Source organism: Equus przewalskii, chromosome 22 (assembly GCF_037783145.1).
Source record: "Equus przewalskii isolate Varuska chromosome 22, EquPr2, whole genome shotgun sequence".
Lineage (NCBI taxonomy): Eukaryota > Metazoa > Chordata > Mammalia > Perissodactyla > Equidae > Equus > Equus przewalskii.
Genome location: NC_091852.1, coordinates 14,329,060 through 14,344,652, shown reverse-complemented (window position 1 = coordinate 14,344,652; position 15,593 = coordinate 14,329,060). Strand labels below are relative to the sequence as shown.

The 15,593-nt window shown below is 38.8% G+C and overlaps 1 long non-coding RNA gene across 1 annotated transcript in view; it reads left to right on the top strand.

Moving 5' to 3' along the window:
• LOC103540681 (uncharacterized) overlaps window positions 1-11,709 on the top strand; it is a 314,942-nt gene extending 303,233 nt beyond the window's left edge. Inside the window, exons 4-6 of the long non-coding RNA XR_011531695.1 lie at window positions 4,407-4,485; window positions 9,144-9,305; window positions 10,765-11,709. This is a non-coding gene — a long non-coding RNA (uncharacterized lncRNA). The remainder of the gene's footprint in view (window positions 1-4,406; window positions 4,486-9,143; window positions 9,306-10,764) is intronic.
• The last annotated feature ends 3,884 nt before the right edge of the window (window positions 11,710-15,593 follow it).

The window sequence follows — 15,593 nt, the reverse complement described above, 5'->3', positions numbered from 1 at the left end:
GAATGTATGGGACCCAGTGCTCACTAGAGCAAAAACTCATAGGAAAAAAAATTGCTTTGTACAAGAGAAGATGAAACATTTGGAGTTGTGGAGGGCAATCTGGCAAGGAGGAGGAGGAAGAGAGAAGAGGAGTCAGCAAGATGGTAGATCCAAGATGATGTGGTCCACTTTTGCACCCACCTTCACCCACCTGAGTAAAGATTACTGTTTCCAAAAGCATGTTTAATGTGATTCCACCCCCCTCCCCGCCCCCCTCCCGCCTCAAACTGGAAACTGAAGAGAGAACTGCATGCTACCTTGGGGTTAAATGGTATAGAGCAGGAGCAACATGCAAAAACACAGAATCCCAGGGATCAAAATTACTCCAAGAGGGAAATGTTAGCTCTCTTGAAAATTTACAGAACTCCCAGGAAGGGTTTCTAACTTCCATGGATGATGGAAGGGGCAGGAGTTCAAGAGCCTTATCTAGATTGTAAGGTATATTAACCATGTCTTTTATTTTCCCTATTCTGATACTTTTATATCTGGGGCCTCACTGACCCTGAAGGGACTGCCCCTCCCAGGGTTTGCCAATTCCTAGAGATAGCAAGCAACTCAACTGTAAGTGTGCCTTTCCAATGAAAACCACAATAAGGGCTCTTACCCTCAGTGTTCCCCCTCTCTCTGCCTCCTGATCACCCCAGTTCTTCCCCATGTGGCTCCCACAGTGTGGTATGCCTTCTCCTCTTGGGATCTGGAGTATAACAGCTATCTTTTCAATGGCAGTTGTCTCTTGATCTGTTGGCCTCATCAGACCTCAATAATAATTAAACATGGTGTAGCTGGTACCCAGAGGCTCGCCACTGCAGCACTTTCTCCCCTCTCAGTACTGCTCCCCACTTCCCTCAGGTGCCTTGGGACAGTTGGCTCTAAATGCTGCCCCCGACTTCCCAGTGAAAACTGCTCCTACCTCGCAAAGAAGATTCAAGTTAAGCTTATTTCCGTCTCAGAGGACATTCTGGTTAGCTAAATTTCTTTTTGACTTATTAGTGCTTTTTGTTTATAAAAATAATACATGTAAGTAAATTTTAGTCCAAAAATTTGTAAAGTAAGTGAATTAAAAATATACATACAAAAACAAACACAATGTTTGTTACTTTGTCACTGTGTTTTAGGGTTTTTTGTTTGAAAGCAACAGAAATCTACTCTGGTTAACTTAAAAGGAAAATAATTTCTTAGAAAAAATATTTTTTGCAGCAGCGGCAGCAGGAGATTCACCCTAAGCTAACATCTGTTGCCAATCTTCCTCTTTTTTCCTTCCTTTTTCCCTCCCAAAGCCCCAGTACACAGTTGTGGATAGTTGTAAGTTCTTCTGGTTCTTCTATGTGAGCTGCTGCCACAGCTTGACTACTGACAGACAAGTGGTGTGATTCCACACCTGGGAACTGAATCCGGGCCACCAAAATAGAGCACACTGAACATTAACTGCTGGGCCATCAGGGCTGGCTCTAGAAAAAGTCTTAAGGGATTAGATCTGTACTGAAGCATATTTCTTCCTTAAGGAAGAATTGAAAGAAAGGTTGAAGAGCTGGATTAAGATCTTTGAAAAGGACAGGAATCAGAGTACTCCTGGGCATCATGGTAGCAGAAACTGGTGCAATCTCTTCAGGGCTCTGTCATAAGCATGTATCAGCTCCGTCCCTTTGCATGCTATGTAAATATCATTTGAGAGTCAAACTCCCAGGAAAGTATCAGATTGCTTAGGTTGAGTTACAAGGTTTCCTCTTGGCCAGGACACCTTGATTGACAAAGGGGAGGGATGGTCTCCAGACAAAGTATATTTTCATTACTAGAGGCTGAGAAAACAGATTTGTAAAATGGAAACCTCAGGCGTTCATTATAATTTTTCACACATCAGTATGAGATAGAACCTGAAGTGAGTTTGCTCACCCCTTGCACAGCAAGCCAATCTCTGACACCAGGTGTAGTGGAAGAAAGTAGGAATTTTATTATTCCACAGCTCTGAGCAGGGAGAAAGGGCAGCTAACACTGAAATCCTAAACTCTCTGAAAAGCTAAAAGGAAAGGTTTTTATTTGGGGTTTTAGGCAGGGGAGGGAGAGCATATGGCCTTGCTGGTTGGAGCTTTCCCATCAGCTTGTGTTTGGCCTTGAGACTACTTGCAGACAGGAGGGAGCCCGTGACCTTGCTGGTCAGCAGCTTTCCCACCAGCCTGTATCTCCTTGGCTGGGAGGAGATAACAAATCCAGGTGCTTGTGCTTCGTGGTGTCTGTCTCCAGGGAGGATAGTGGATTCTGGAGCCAGAAAGCCAGGGAGTAAACAGGGAATGAGTGCTTTGGTTTTAGCCCCATATATGCTGGGTTTAACGTGGGGAAACCGATATCAGGGCCAGTATCAAGTATGTCATGGACATTCATTTACAGCAGCACATACAGATCTATCCTTTAAATAAAGCGCAGTGTTTTCCGAGTATGGATGAAGTATCTAGATGCCAAAAGAACCTTGTGCTCAAGCCTCTCGTTTGATTTTAAACTATAGACTTTTTAGTTGCTTTTTAGAATGCTTGTTTTCACATTCCTTGCTGACCTCAAAGTCTCTAACATGGCCCACACTGCTTAGACAGCATTGAAAGTTGACCCCTGCCCTAAAAACTACATTCTGATTTGGAGCCAATTTCTTGAAATGAAGATAGGTTTGCATCTGGATGCAGAAACTGTTGACTTTGCATTCCAGGTACAGTGGCAGAGAGCTCAAATTGCAGACTTGCAGCTGCTGGCTATTTCAATAATAACAACTCCTATTTATTAAGCCCCTACCATGCACTAGGCACATTACCTACTTTTAGCTCTATTCCTTATAGAAACCCCGGGAGCTAGGTGCTGCTCTCCTCTAGAGACATAGAAACCGAGGCTCAGCAAATGTTTACCACTTCCCCAAGGTCATAGAAGAGCTGAGCTGAGATTTGAAATCAGCTCAATTTGCCCCAAAACCCTTGGCTCTTTCCACACTGCTGTGCATGGAAACCTCCACTCAGGAGTTCCACTCAAGCCTGCTTCTCCAGCTTCCTCATTGTCTGTGGACATACCTGCCTTCAAAGTTGTATTGGAAACACCTCTGAAAGTACATGTAGTTTTTAAATTATCATTGTGTATCCCATGGCAATTATCATGGTGCTTTACATGAAGCAGATATCTTCTCTCTCTCACTGTCACACTATCCCTCTCTTTTCTCATGTTTGCAAATACATGTGCATACACACACACACACACACACACGCACACACACACACAGATTTTGCAGGGAAAGCAAGTTGTTTTAGATGGTATAGGTAGCCATTGAGTCTTTCCGTTTTCTGATGAGCCAATTTCTAAAGTTAATTGTTCAGCCATTTCTTTCTGTAGCAGTTGTCTAAATAAAAAGATTGAGGGGCTGGCCCAGGGCCCAGTGGTTAAGTTCACACACTCTGTTTCAGCAGCCCGGGGTTTGCCAGTTCAGATCCTGGGCACAGACCTACGCTTCGCTCATCAAGTTATGCTGTGGCAGCATCCCAAATGGAAGAACTAGAATGACCTACAAATACAACTATGTCCTGGGGCTTTGAGGAGGAAAAAAAAAAAAGAAAGGAAGATTGGCAACAGATGTTAGCTCAGGGCCAATCTTCCTGAAAAAAGAAAGATTGAAAAGCTGAATGACTCCTCTCTAAAAAACATAGGGAGGGGCTGGTCCAGTGGTGCAATGGTTGAGTTCATGGGCTCTGCTTCAACAGCCTGGGGTTTGTGAGTTCAGATTGCAGCCTGGACCTACACACTGCTCGTCAGACCATGCTGTGGCCCCATCCTACAGGCAAAATAGAGGAAGATTGGGGCAGATGTTAGCTCAGGGACAAGCTTCCTCACAAAAAAATAATAAAAAAGCATAGGGAACCAAATAAAAATCTCCACAGCAACTACAAATGCTTCCTCAATAGTTGATCCACTTTGCTCAGGCTCAGAGGGAAAACAAATGAGGCTAAAAAGTCCTGAAAGGCAAACACTTAGGAGTACAGAAAGTGGATTTCAAGGAGCCAGCAAAATTCTAATCTGTGCTAGTAGAACAGGTATGTGCAAACTAAAAATGACGTGAGTGACCTTGGGCAGGAAGATAAGTGCTTGTAAAAGTCAAGACCTTATGAAAAGCTAAAATACTCATGATTTCACTGGGTCAGGGACAGATCTGGGTTGAGAAGAGGAAAGGAAGACACTACAATAGGAAAGCTGAGGAGACAGGAGGCAAAGAGGATCATTTGAGTGGAAGTATTCAGAGGAAAAAAATGCCCTTAAGTGTACTTGAATTCTAGCTTACAATGCAACCTTTCACCTCTCGCCAGGAAGGAATCTCTGAAATAATTTTGTTTTCTTTTTCCTTTAAGATCCAAAGTTCACATAGGGAAATGGAAAATCAGAATTGAGGAAATTCTTTTGGATGACGCAGACCCAAAATTTCTGAGAGTAAGTAATGGGGTTTGGATGTTTGGAACAGAGAATGAGAGAGAGGGAGATTGAATTATCCAACTTTTCTCCACTCTCCATTTGAATTTGTCTGTAAAGATAGGTCATTGATAAATCCTATAGAAATAAGCCCATTTCATTACTACAAGGGACAATTGATTGAATAGCCTTTGTTTATCTAATTTTGAGTTCATGTCTGTACTTAAATATATATACTTTTAAAAATCCTGCAGTTTAATCCTGGTTTTCCTGATTTGAGATGAAGATACTTTATCTTGATTCCTAAAGACAGCTCTCAAACAGCTCTGAGTCTGAGGACTATCTGGGGGAATTTCTTTAAATTGTAGATCCCCAGGCCTACCCAGCCCTCCCACCCCCCGAAAGTCTAAATCACTTAGGCTGTGGTTTGATCCTGCACACTGCGCTTTGAAAATAATCCCAGGTGATTCAGATGTAGGATCCTAAAACTATACTTTAAAAACTGGTTTATGTAATACTGCTAATAATGTATTAATGAAACATCTGGATATTAAATATCTTTGTAACAAATTGATATGTTCTCAAATTCATTTTTAGTCTATATAACTTATGACTGTTGGATAGTCTATATTCATGGATATGGTAGAATAAAACAGAGGATATTCTTGTATTATATGGCTATAACTAACAGGGAAGGGCATATGGATCTTAAAACATAGTGTTCAGCTTGAATACATGTGAAAAACCAATCAGAGTTGGGATGGTCAGAGAGCTGTGGACCACTCCCCTAAAAGGGAAGAAAACAGGACTCCAACTATATCCCTTTCAATCTCTTTCACATACTCACTTAACGTTGACATGGTAAACGATTACCAGAGTGTTGATGGAAATAGGTTTTCATTGGTAGACAAGGCTTCACTCTATTTACAAATATGTTCATCTAGTTATAAGGAGGACTTTTTTTTTGCCTATGTGAAGGTAGTCACAAATTTGTAGGCTGTGACTGTGAAACATTAGCATCAAATAGACAAAATGAGTACTCAGAAACGAGATTTAAGGTTTATAAAATAAAAAGTCTGAATAGGAGGGTTTCTCCTACTAAGAAAAGTGGTGAAAACTTGCAGGGGTAAATTCAAACCACAAGACAATTTTCATATTTTGAAAGAGAAGAAAGCACTATGGATTCCTGTAATTTTTATCATCCTTATGATGTGTTGATCCACTTTGATAAAAGCTTTATGTGTTTTCTTCAAAAAAATTCTCTAACTGGTGAGATATTTCCTTAACTTTAGCACAGATTTTCTAAATAAAGTCAATGTAAATATAAGTCACTCTAAATCCAATCTAATCTTCTAAGCTACTAATCAAAGTGAAAAACAATACTGCATACTAATGTACTGCATAATTTAATGTCAGTAATTTTAAATTAGGTAAAACAGGTTCAGATTTAGCTCACAATGGATAAAACCAGTGAGATATACATTTAGGGTTTTCTATATATAGAATCATATCATCTGCAAATCTTGAGAGTTTCACTTCTTCCTTTCCAATTTGGATCCCTTTTATTTCTTTTTCTTGCCTAATTGCTCGGGCTAAAACTCCCAGTGCTATGTTGAATAGGAGTGGCAAGAGTGGGCATCCTTTTCTTGTTCCTGTTTTCAGAGGAGTGGCTTTCAGTTTTTCTCTTTTGAGTATGATGTTTACTGTGGGTTTGTCATATATGGCCTTTATTATGTTGAGGTACTTTTCTGCTATATCGATTTTATTGAAAGTTTTTGTCACAAATGGATGTTGGATCTTGTCAAATGCTTTCTCTGCATCTATTGAGGCGATCACGTGATTTTTATTCTTCATTTTGTTAATGTGGTGTATCACACTGATTGAGTTGCAGATGTTGAACCATCCCTGCATCTCTGCTATAAATCGCACTTGATCATGGTGTATGATCCTTTTAATGTATTTTTGTACTCAATTTCCTAATATTTTGTTGAGGATTTTTGCACCTATGTTCATCAGCAATATTGATCTGTGGTTTTCCTTTTTTGTATTGTCCTTGTCTGGTTTTGGTATTGGGGTAATATTGGCCTCATAGAATGAGGTATACATTTAGAAACTGATAGATCTATTGGTTCAGCATAGATCAAACTGAAAAGTTGGTCCAATTCTTTTAAAATTAAAATTAACTCAAACCAGTTCTAACCAATCCATAAAATTACACTTTTAACCTCCTCAGTTACTTAACTGCCTCACTTTCTACAACATTTTCGTCCTACTAACCTCATACTAAATCTTGTCATCATCAGAAGTTGTATTGCCTCTGAAGTTTCCATTTCAAACAAATCATTCTTGGACCACCACAACTTATTCTTCCAGTTACTTTCTGTATTTTCCTAACTGTATCAGTTCTTGCTTTGTCAATGTCTCTGCACCATAACTCCACCCTCTTTTCACTATCCATCCCCCTGCTATCTCTATTTTCCTCACTCAACTTGGATTCTATTCATAAATCCTTCACTGTAGTCACTTCCTTGAAAATATTCTCAGCTCACTTTTCTTCACTCGCTTCCTATGTGTTCATAAGCAAAATCCCAACCTTGGTTAAACCTGACTGTTTACTTCTTCTGTGCCTATACTGGAGGAGCAGAATATTTTGGGGGGGGAAGTCACAATGCAACTGACTGGCATCACCTGAAATCCATAACTAGAAACCCAAGATGGATACTGTCTAACAATCCTGTTACAGTGCTCTCCCCAAGTACGGCAACTTTAATGAATGGGTTTTCTTCTACAGGGACAAAGCAGGAAACTTCTTTGCTTTCCTCCAGCCCCTGCTTTCCAACCTAGTGAAGACGTGTTCCCTTCCCCACTCACTGATGGCATCTCAGGCATATTTATGCTTTCTGACCACTTTCAGTCATAAACAAGACACATTCTCAGGCCAAAGAAAACGTGTAGTCCAGTCTAAATTACAACTTGAACTTATCACTCAGTTCAAAGTTTCTCCTCTTCTCCAGCTCAGGTTTGACCCGTGGTTTGAGGATATTCAGTGGAGGAGAAGAGCACGGTCTACATTTTCAATGTTTCCTCACCTTGCTTTTTCATTCCCCACCTTCCCCCTCCCCCGACTCCCACTAGCTTGTTCTGTTTCTTCTGGCTTTTGGAGGGTCAAGATCAGCAAAAGATGAATGAGATAATGGGGAAAAGATCTTTTCAGTCAGGTGAGACTAATGGATGTTCTCTCTTGTCTGTCAATTAACCTCTGTCAGGTCAGGGATTGAAATACTGGCTCTTCTGTTGTCTTTAGTGACTCAACCTCCCCCAGCAGAGGGACTCTTTGCCCTATTAGAGTCAGCAATCTCTTGTGACCCACTATCTCAGTTTCTGAACCCCACCACCTCCAGCACTACCATGACAAGAGGTTCAGTACATCAACAGCCTTTTAAACCTGGAGTCCTCTCAGGCTTAAAGGCAAAGAACTCTTTAAGCAAAGATACTATAAGAATATTCATATCTGACTCCCCTCTATAGCAATGACTTGTATCCTACAATTTACAGCACATATTCTTGGTCTGCTAGATCAGCACACTTCAAGATGATTCTACTTCTGAGCTCTTTTCTTGCCTTCTCATAATGAGCAGGTGAAAGCAGGACGTAAGCACCTGTAGATCTAATTTTTTTTCTTGAAGCTCCTTCTAATGGCTCCCTCATGGCCCTACCAACTTTCTACTGTCTGTGTCGAAGGCAGTAAAATTAATCATTCAAAACTCCATCTTTCCTCTAAATTCTCTTCCAAACAATTCTCCATGAATTCTTAGACCCTGCTTATATAGGCTATAGAACGTGATGCTCACTAGGCCATTTGCTATCTTTTTGTAGCTCTTTCATACAAGTGTCTCAAAGACCCTTCAATTTCTCTCAGCTTTTGGGTTCTAACTGAAATTCTGAAATAGTAGGAAATATCCCATTCAAAATCCTTTTGCATCTGTAATTTATATCCTTTAGTCCTTGAGATGACTGTTTTATGCCTTTTCCTTTCACCTCACATCTTGCACTCATTTCCTTTCATTCCCTCTCAGCTATTGACTTTGTCTCACACTTTGTTGAAAGAATAAATATCATGATAAGGAAACTAAATAGGTAATGTAGCTATATTTTCTACTTTCCTTTTTGTTTCCAGGAAGAAGTATCTCCTTTCAACTAGAGTTCATCGTGGTAAAACTTCTGAGCTTATCAGACTGGAGAGGAAGAGCTTTTGGAAAATTTGTCTTGGAAGACAAGAATCAGAGTAGAAATAAAGGAGGGCATAACTGGGCTTGAAACTTGGCCACCAAAATTTAGAGAGCACAACACTTTAAACGCAGATTTAAAAAAATATTTTTCTATTATAATTGGATGAAATTATGTACAGCTTTATTTTATTATTTTCATAAACATTAACACAGGCGTATGTTTACTGATATAAAAAAATACAGAAAGATCTTCACCTGTTGTTATACTTTGTGAACAAATAAGAGTAGCCCCCAACTCAACTAGTTGGAACAAAAAGGAAAATTTATTGTCTCACCTACAAGACGTGTTGAGATAGGGTTGTTCAACTGAGAGTTCAATGATGTCATCAAGGACTCAGGTTCTTTCTATGCCTGAGCTGTTCTGTGATGTTGCTTTTTTTCTCCGTCTAGTTTCTTCCTCTTGGTGGTGAGATAGTTATGTCAGTCCAGGCATCATATTCAGACATGTCTATTTTGAGAGCAAGAAGAGGAAAGCAAAGAATCCTCCTTTCATATCTGATTGGACAGAACTGGGCCACATGACATCCTCTAATCCGATCACCGATTAGAGAGGTAGGAGTACCATGATTCATTAGACTAATCAGGATTTACCCCTTGGTTAGAGATGGGATCACATTCCCTGAGAAGTAGAAATCTGAATTCTGTTTGCAAATAGAACTGCTATAGGTTTATAATGAATGTATGCAACAGCGTCGAATTCCCTCATCCCCTCTGCCATTCCTACACATTATTCAGCAAATTCACTCTTTCAGCAGATATTTATTGAGCATATGCAATCAGCTAGTCACTGTTCTAGGTACTGGGGACACAGTGGGAAATTTCCTCAATTCTTACTTCTTCTGCTGGTTGTCTAAATTATATGATAATGATGCAGTTTCTTGATATATCAAATTTAGACATTGTCTATTGACTTCCTGCCATGAATCATGAGGATTTAGCTATTTTTATATCACTATCCATCTCCCCTACCTCTCTCCTACTTATATAGTCCCTCCCTGCATCTTTGAATAGGATTTTTAAACCTCTGTTTCTTATTTAATAAACCACAATCTCTCTCTCTCTCTCTACCTCCCCCACCTCTCAGGATTTAGCATTTATTGAGTTCCTAACAGCAATTTATTTGGCAACAGAAATATGAAATCTTTCTTATGTCTTTTCCTTTCTTGGTAGTTTTCCAATGCCATTTTTAGTTGCTTCTAATTTTCACCCTTTGGTGCCTTAGAGGTGGTACTTCTTTTCATATTGCTTCTCCCTCAATCAAGGACACCGAAAGAGTGTAAGACCTGACATTCCATTTCGTTGGGAACTCAGTAGCTGAGGGCAGATGGCAGAAATCCGAGAGAAGACTCTCACTTTATAAACAGTATCTCTCGGCTCCCAAATTCATATGATAAAGTCATTAGTCCTCCCTCCACAGTCCTCATCCTCTCTTTACCTTTCAAACTCCAGCTTTTAATATTGTCAATATTGAGAATATTTACATTTTACACCTTTTCCCTTGATTTACCCTTGTTGATTCTAGAAGGTAAAAATCAATAAATAATAATATCATATTATGACTGTGTAAATATTTTCTGCCTCAGAGGCAAATAGTGTGCCCAGATTATATTTTTTTTCCTCCATGAATCAATGTCACTCCAAAGAAATTACTCCTGTCAAAAGTTTGATTGGATTCTCTCTCTCTCTCTTTTTTAAATAAGCCACCAATTATCTTATCACATTATCAAGTTATTCTAAGCTTTTAACCACGCTGTGTAATTCAGAACTTCCCAACAACTGATTTCATGAATGAGTTCCAGGTCAGCCAGGTTCTCGACCCCTCAGCCGTCAGGTCAGCCAAGGAGACCCAGGGCTCACAGAACATACAGAGTTAGGTTTCCAGGGGCATGCAGCTTCCTCCATTTACTTAAGTGTGCCTGATATATATTTTACCATTTTTTATTTGTGCCATGATATGAGAAGTGTTGAGAGCTACTGGAAAGCTTTCAACTTTCTTTTTTTTTCCCCACAGAGATCTTCCAGAATCTGAGGTTTGCTCTATTCCAGTTGCAAAGTTATCATCTCAGGACCTACCTTCTCTGCTCTCCTGGATTAGATTTATCACTTTCTTGGATGCCATATTTCTAGGTTTACGCTCTCATTTTCATAGAGTGAAAAAGTGTTCTGAGACAATTTCCAATGTGTGTGTGTGTATTTTTCCACACATCACCAACAAACAATTCTCTGACATGAGCTGGGTGTCCTACAATTCAACTCAGTTCTGACACTATCTACCTGGAGATAGCATCAGATCCCACAGGTTAAGGGCTCAGTCCTAACAGAACTGCCCCCCCCAACACACCACTTCAGATGCCATTTGTCATCTGTGTTTCTGACCAATCAGCCATAGATCAGTAGTTCCAGTAACCTCCTCCTCAGGTTGGATTAATTTGCTAGAGTGGCTTATGGAACTCAGAGAAACATTTTATTTACTAGATTACCAGATTATTATAAAAGGATACAACTCAGAAGCAGCCAGATGGGAGAGATGCAAAGGGCCAAGTACGCGGAAAGGGCAGGGAGCCTCCAGGCCCTCTCCAGGCACACCACTCTCCCCAAAAACGTCCACGTGTTCACCAACCTGGAAGCTCTCTGAACTGTCTCCTTTGGGGATTTTCTGGAGGCTTCATTACATGAACACAGTTGATTAAATCATTGGCTATTGGCAATTGATTCAACCTCAAGCCCCTCTCCCTCCCTGGAGATTGGTGGGAGTGAGAAGGACAGGACTGAAAGTTCCAACCCTCTAATCACAGGGTTGGTTCTCCTGGCCAAGAACTCCATCCGTAAGTGCTTTCCAAAAGCCACCTCAGTCAATTAACAAAACACACCTTTACACTGTCGTCACCTAGGACATTCCGAGGGTTTTGGGAGCTCTGTGCCAGAAACAGAATAAAGACCAAACATATCTTTCGTATCACAAGTGTATCTTCAAATTACTTCCCAGAAAGTACACTGAGAGTTAAGAATTCTGAGTCTCCCATTCTCTAAATATCTTTATTCTCTCTTCACACAGAATTGATGGTTTGGCTGAATATGCCTCTCGGAACTTTGATGGCATGGCTTAGTTTTCTAGCATTCAGTTGCTGATGAAAAACTGGGGTCCTGTTTTTTTTTCTGGTCCATAACCCAAAAACTTTTAGGATCTTCTGTTTATTCTTGATCTTTTGAAATACGATGATAGTGTGTCCCTGGGACCATTTCCATTTATTCACCTGGGCACTCTAGAAGCCCCTTCACTATAGATTGAAATTTTTCTAGGACCTACATCAGATAGATATTGGGCCTCCTGGATAAATTCTTATTGTCATTTTTCTTTACTCTCATTTCTGTCTCTCTTTGTTCTATATTCTTAGAAGTTTCCTCAGATTTACCTTTCAAACACAGCTATTAAGACCCTAGAGCAAAGTCCTTCTTACTTTGAGATTTGGGGCTGTCCAAACTGGCTTCTTATCTGTTTAGCCTAAAGTAAAATCTTCTAGATGGCAAATCCCATTCACATACACAGAGCTTCTACTGAGCCCTTCTGTTGCCGCAATCTGAAATGAGAACAGATAACAAGGATCATCACGCATTTGTGGAAAGCTTGCAACATGAAATGTAAGTAAGCTAACTAAAGTCTAGCTAGGGTAAACCATCAGAAAATTCGGCTTCAATGGAAAGAGATCATTCCAAGATCAACAGAGAACAAAAAGAAAAACTAGAAAGTTTAATCAATTTCTTTCTTAAAGAAATATCTTTTCTAAGTTATACCTGGAGAAAGGTAATACGGTAGCAGTTCTTTGCACAGATTTTCAATGTTGTCCTCCTTTTTTGCCTCATTTTTCACTTTTGAATAAATAGCCTCTTTGGGGTTTTGCCTGGCCCCCTCTTTGGCTGAAGTACCCTCTGAAAATGTAACTTCTTCTATTTGTTCCTTATGGTTTTTATTCTTCAGAAAGTTTTGAAAACTCTCATCCACTGGTGTTCCTCCACATCCATTTGCTTTGTTATTATGAAAAATACCTTTATGTATATCTTTGCCATCATTTTAAGGGATCTCTGAGAGAAGGCAATAAATACATGTGTTCAGTGCAAGATCCTGAACAGTGAAACGAATTCTGATTTTTAATTTTTTTGACATTTTTTTCATTTCATTTACCAGTTGATGGGGTGTGTATTCCCCCCCAAAAGACTGCCTGATTATCTAATTATCAAGAATTATTAATTAAAGTATTATAACACCAAATGTCCCATAATGTTAATAATTTCCATCTGTGAACTGCATCATGGATTATGAAGTTGAGGCAGAGCTTTTTGTGCTGCTTATTCTGGTCAATGTTTCTAGTTAGTAGTCCAACTAGCATCAAGCATTCCAACTAAGACTAGTTTGGGTGATGCGAGGCTGCGTTCAGACTACATTTACTCATTGGAAAATTATAGAGAAAATTCATAAAAAGATTTTGTAGAAGAAATAAAAATTCTTATATTGGGATGGCCTTGCAGAATTCTGACAACAATAGGCTGTGAGAGGGCTAGATGTTTGTGTACCCCCTAAAAAATTTTGAAAACTTATTTTCAATAAATATCCCTTTTTCTATTTTAAGTATATAATTTTATTTGTCAAAAGATGAAATTGTGCAAAAGACATAAGTAGCAACATGTAAAATTAAACTATCACAATAAATTTTTAAAATTTATCCAATGGAATCTAAATATCATATGAATTTATATATATCATTATCCATTAAAAAATACATGAGCAAGCTTTCTTTAGTAGTGTATTTTCATTGCATTTCCCTCTCTGAATTTTATCCTAATATATATTTAGGCTGGAAAGTCTTTAATTAATTGACTTTATTGATTAATTCTGTGTAAAAAAAATATGGAAGTAAATTGAAATGGAAATGTCAATATATTTCCTGTAACTGTAAGGTTCTAAGGGCTAAATTTTTTTGCTCTATTGTTACAACATTACTAGCAGCCAGTTATTCAAAATATTATAAATGTATCATAAATTTTGAAAAGTATTACATATAAAATGTGAAATTCTATTGAAAATGAATCTTTCAATGAGATAAATATGGCGATTTTTTCCTGATTAATTCACATTACCATGAAAAAGTATTACTTGTTTTCAGAATGAGAAAAGGCTCAGGATCTTTTCTATTCTGGTTTTTTACTTTTATAGATGTCATCAATGAGGGCATACCTATTAAGTAGATGAGAATACACAGAGTTTTGTTACAATAGTCTCACTCATTTTTTGGAACTTCTTTTGAGCTGTTTGTCAAAAACATGATATATTTTGAAAAATTATTTTTAATGATCTAGAATCTGGCAGCACAATTTTGTTTTTTCAGTTTTTCGAAAGCATGACTTGGAAAGTACCTGATATGCACACAAATTTGTTACTCGGGCGTTAAAGTCATTCACTTTCCCAATCCTCCACCCGTGTTTTGAATTCACCTGGTGTCTTATGGGATTTTACACCCTGGAGCACTGCACCATCTTAAGAAGCAGCAGAAGGTATGCTACTCTTTTGAAAAGTCGAAGAGGGCAATTGTGAAAGGGATGGCTTGACTGTAATATGGTCCCAGTCCAATCAATTTTAGGAAGAAAAATATCTGGAGGATGAAAATCCAGTTTGATTCCCTTCAAACCATTCTATCCCTTGGGAACCTTTTGCGAACTCCCAGAGGCAGCAGCATTCCAGATCACTACAGAACTATAGGATTTCAGTTCCTTTCAAGCCTTTGATTTTAAGAACCACTGATGTTTCCTTTCTCCTAAAAAGGAAATAATAGCTTCAAAAAACTTCAGAGAGGGTCTCCAAGTGATTGGGGAAAAAATAAAAATAAATGTAAACTGCAAAGTAGACAAAGATCTGTGGTCAGGAAGCCCAATAGGCAATGAGGACACTGCACAGAAATGGATCAAATAAAATCCAATGTTCCAATCTGATTGAAAACAGAAATTTAGGGTTTTATTCTATGAGAGAGGTCAAGAAATATATGTAAGTGCAGATTGTCTTTTTGTGCCAAAATAGCCAGCTGATGTCTTATCTGAAGATCTTAAAATCATAAATTACCATTGAGTTATAACACTTTTTGGAAGGTTCTGAGTGAAGGTAGGCTGACAGAGGAATGCTTTGGGACGGTGGCTTTCAGTCTTTTTAAACACAACTCACAGTAAAGATACAATTTACATCTATATAACTGAAATGGGAGTCCTGTCCAGAAAAAAAAGACTATAGTTGCCCTTACGATGTGAGATATTCTCTGATATTTTGTCCTCTCTTTTCCATTCTTCTCATCTACTAAAAACATTGTTGGGCAAGAATCACTAAATTTGTTTCACAACCTACTAATGAGTAATAATCTGCAGTCTGAAAAAGATTGCTTTAAGGTCCTCTGAGAAACAACCTTATATCTTTCTATTACATATTTATTTTAGAACATCTTGCATAGCACAACCAGAGGGACCTACAACTAGAGTGTACAACTATGTACTGGGGGGCTTTGGGGGGAGAAGAAGAAGGAAAAAAAAAGGAGAAGATTGGTAACAGTTCTTAGCTCAGGTGCCAATCTTTTAAAAAAAACCTTGCAAAGAAAAGATTTTATTTAATTCATTTAATTCATCTCTGCTTAGGCGAAACCAAACTGTTCATACCCCAAGGAGAAAACCAAGATTCTTTTGGTGGCAGTCCACCCCAATTGTAGGCATGTTGCCTAGAATGAAATAGCCTCTGGAATGCTAGAGAACAACAGTAAATAAGAAAAATTCAGCCTAAAAGAGGATCAAAGGTGTCATAAGCCAACC